Here is a 4,501-nt window from a genome sequence, read left to right as displayed (position 1 = left end):
GAAACATTCTCCATCTGTATATTTTTGCAAAGTGTAGTAGATGGACTGTATTGTCATGAGCAGGGCCGCCATCAGGGGGGGACTACCAGTACTCCTGTACAGGGCCCGGACAGCTGAGGGGCCCGGCCGCAGGCAGAGTTGATTGCTAATTACTTGTAACACGGGACAGCTGATGCTGCTGTAGTGCTTACCAGAGAGTTATATGAATGAATCATCGCACAGCTAAGCTGTGATTAGTCATTCATTAACTCTCCAGACATCACTAGCAGCACACAAGCTAGTGCTGTCAGTGCTGGATTCCCCTAGCATATCTGTGATCCACACTGCAGCCTGGAGGTCAGGTGGTTTGTCGTCCTCACAGCCCAGGAAGAACGCTGCAGACACAGCCCAGTAAGTACCACATGGATCTCATTTCTTGTGTCTGCAGCTCTATGTTCTCTCCCTACCACCATGATATATATCCATGTCTCTCTCCCCTGTCTTTACTCTGTATTTGACTGTAGTGAACTCTATGTAGCTTAGTATGTGTGCCTCTGCCCCTCCCCATCCCATTCCTTGGGTGATTTTGCCTCACACCTCCATGAGTGCCTCTATCCCCTCCACTTTCCATTAGTGCCTCTGCCTCCTACTGCAAATCCCAATTGTGCCATTGCTTCTTTTCCACTTCCCATGTGTACTCATGCACCTCCTTCCCTCCTTGTGAATGCCTCTGCATCCACCCCACTTGTGTGACTCTTAACACCTTTTTACTTTCTTTATTCCTGTGTGTCACATTCTAGACCTGTCCAACTTGTGACTCTCCAGCTGTTGTGAAACTACAAGACCCAGATTACACTCCCGTGATTAGATGGTAAAACAGCTGTAAAGTCACAGGTTGGTCAGGACTGCATTAATCCATCTTTTTTCCCATCCCATCTGTTCCCAAATCTTTTTCTGCTGTCTGTCCACATTATTCACTTTCCTCTTATGCCACAACTTTCTACCACATCTCCATTCCTTATGTCTGTCCATCCTCGTCTCCTGAATGTTCTACATAGAGCCATGGCCGCTTCCTGGCGATCAGAAGAGGCATGGATGAAGGGGAAGCACAACCAAGTTTATCGCCACAATCTAAGGATACCAGGTAAGTACGATTCTCATTTATTAAATCACTCAGCACTCTACACTACACTTTTACACCCTCAGGGCTTTGGGAGGGGGGGGGGCCCTGTATAATCCACTTGTACTGGGCCCCGTGATTCCTGATGGCGGCCCTGGTCATGAGCTATACACTGTATGCAAAGACTAGAAGACTATTAGTAATTTTCCTATCTATTTGTGGTTAATATAAGTATGGGCATCAATAAAAAAATAAAAATAAAATTACCTTTTATTAAAATCCGTATTTCATTGCTTAACCTGGAACTGAATTGCCTCTTACAGGAATAGATGCACTCATACTCATATTCCAGCTGTGTAAAATGAAATTCAACTGCAGATCCATTGGATTGCTTATGTAGAAATTGTCTCCCATTTTTATATAGGGTGATTATCTCCCCTCTTGAGGTACCATCACATTGCACTGTAACATTGCTGCCCATGGAAATAAATGAAACCATAGATAAAACAGGAGTCTCCAATTCTGGAATGAAATTAAATAGAAAATAATAATCAGATCAATGCAATAACAGAATCAAAAGGGGGTAATATATGAAAAAGATATTGCTATCAATTCAAGAAAGAGAAAAATGAATACAGTAATTTTCAATACAGCATAACAAACTATGGGCCAAATTCAATTCAGTGCAATGTTGAATAGCTGCGAGAGGGAGCTCCCACAGCTATTCAATACACTGCGCTGTTTGAGCGACTAAAGGATTTCTTCTAGTACCCCCTTGAGGATGCGGGGAGAAATCCAACAAGAGCGCCAGATGCGCAGCTGTTTGCCGGCTTAGCGCGGCGCTTTAGTCAGGGAATGCCGGTTACCATGCCTTAACACCCAGGTTAAATCACGATAACCGGCATTCTCAGACTTAACCCATTCACGACAACGCTAACAGCGCGTTGAATTGAACAGCTGCGGGAGCTCCCTCCCATCCCATGGCTATTCAACATCGCACTGAATTGAATTCGAAAGTATATTTGACTTTGCAAAATAGGACGTCTGTTGTTGTAACCCATCTGCAAATTGCTTATCTATCAGTAAATATAACAGTGCCAGCTCAAAGTCTGGAAGACACTGGAAAAAGAATGTATTTGGAATATTATTGTAGCACCAGGTAGCTCCGCCACATATGATACAGTAACCCTAGTTGACTTTCATAAATGTTTTCTTGTTGCCACTGATTACCACAAGTTTTGACTTCATTGCGGATGTGCACAAACGAAAAATGTTTCAACCAAGCATTAGAGGGATTTAAAGGTAGCACAGTTACTACTGTTGCCCTAGTTGGTTTATGTGTTCCAACTCCTATCTCACATACTAAGGTGGTCAATTCTCGTCAATTACCAAGTCTGGATGTCAAACTCATCACTTTATCATTGGTTTAATCAACTATTGCTCTAATAGTTTAGAACTATTCTCAGTAGTCTTAAGTTTGAAGATAGTTCTGCAACAGTATTACATAGGGGTCTTTTCATTAAGAGAAAAATTCCCCTGTGATCATTAAGGCTTGAACCATCATGCCTCCTATACTTAATTATCACTTCCGAAAAGATGCTCTATTTGCGTAGACAGCTTTTCAGAATAAGGGGACGTCTCTCCTGCAGGCTGGACTCTTCGCAGCCTTTCTTGAAGTAGCGCATACACACCGCCGCAAACTAATTTGCACAACTTTATTGTTCCTAGGAAGGGACATAGGATAATTTGGTGCTACCATCTGTAGCTGGAAATACAAAAGGTATAACTGTTTATTTATTCATATATGATTTTAATATAATTTTAACTTGAATGTATGTGTACTGTTATTACATTTATTGTGCTAGTATTTATAAGTTATTTTTAAAGCATTTATAGATTATTAACTGAGGAGGAGAATGTACACTGGCAGGTGGGATTTGCAGGAAGTCCATGCAGCCCTAAGGAAGAGTTACCACTCAAAATATGTTGGTTAGCTTTGCATGGACTTACCTGCATTTGCTCTATTGGGACGGTAAGTATCTGTGGACAACTGGACAGTGTTGATTGAAGGGAGGAGGAAAGGAATCTGGAAACCCCCCATTAATATTCACTTTTAGCCTGGTGCCCGACACGGTATGGTTCCATTCTTTCTCAACCCATGATATGTCTGATGTATTAAGCACTTTTTTTTACTCTATATCAATTTTAAGTGGCTTGGAGAGTAGCCTACTTTATACCTTTTTATGTTTCTTTTTTAGAATAAATGTGCATTTGACATACTACACTATATTTACCCCTCTATCTTTTCAGTGTAACCACATTTGAGAAAAGTCGGAATATACCGTCAAATATAGGAGAAAATGGGCCCCCTTTTGGAAGAAAGTTATGTGTCTGGAATAATGAGATTGAGAATTATAATCCTAGATCTTCACAGAAGAATTAAATCTTCATCAAGAATTACAACTTTTTTTATTTCTGCTAGAAGCGCTGCATGTGTTAAACATTTCTTCGCTTTTTGTACAGATGAGGGGCAAGTACAGCCTAAAAGACACTTTCCATCAGCGCAGTTCAAAATTCAAATAGAGGAGCCACACCAACTGTCATGTCACACACTGCCCAACATAACTGGCTGGGACTCACTGGCAGTTGGTGTGACTCCCCTATTTGAATTTTGGACTGTACTGCAGCCCCACCTCTAGAGCCGCCACCGATCATAAATTACCAGGGAAGTCCAAGACCGGAGCATTGTGTCCATCCTGGAGAGGGTCATGTTGGGAGGTATGCTGGTGAGTTTAGTCATTCAGCTTAGACACTGAGGGGTGTATTATTTACTAAAGTGCGAGTTTAAAGAAGTGGTGTTGTTGCCCATAGTGACCGATCAGATTCTACTTATTTATCTAGCACTTTCTAGAAGGTAATAGCTAGAATCTGATTGGTTGCTATGGGCAACACCTCCACTTCTATAAACTCGCACTTTAGTAAAAATTCGTCTAATAGTATGAACATTATATAGTATAGTTGAAAGATAAAAACTGTTTTTTACCTTGGATCACAACTTTTACATGTTGGGATATCCTGCTGATTCTTGATTGCACCTTGCAGAAATAATTGCCCTGGTGCTGCATGGAAACGTGTGCCAGATGAAATACAGCCTCAGAACCAGTCGTATGCTGCTGTAGGAATTGTTTTCCATTTTTATACAGACTCACTGTCTCCCCCTGCACCGCTCCGTCACACTGGATCGTCAGATTGCTGCCCACATGGATGTTGTTATCCGGCTTCACAGATATTGAAAAAGAATCACCGGTTTCATCTGCGTATGAAGAAATAGAGCCATATTGGGAAATAATAACACATATTGCTCACAAATTGAATTGTTAAAATATAAGATGCTTGCAGCTA

General features: G+C 41.5%; 1 long non-coding RNA gene across 1 annotated transcript; it reads left to right on the top strand.

Moving 5' to 3' along the window:
• The first annotated feature begins 268 nt into the window (after positions 1–268).
• LOC148501066 (uncharacterized) lies at positions 269–3,939 on the top strand. The gene is made up of 3 exons (XR_015870087.1): positions 269–390; positions 1,038–1,123; positions 3,410–3,939. It is a non-coding gene; the product is annotated as an uncharacterized LOC148501066 (long non-coding RNA).
• The last annotated feature ends 562 nt before the right edge of the window (positions 3,940–4,501 follow it).

The sequence above is a fragment of the Taudactylus pleione genome, unplaced genomic scaffold (genome assembly GCF_031769625.1).
Source record: "Taudactylus pleione unplaced genomic scaffold, aTauple2 ptg000535l, whole genome shotgun sequence".
Lineage (NCBI taxonomy): Eukaryota > Metazoa > Chordata > Amphibia > Anura > Myobatrachidae > Taudactylus > Taudactylus pleione.
Note: the sequence above shows the minus strand (reverse complement) of the source record. Positions and strands in the feature narration are given on the sequence as shown.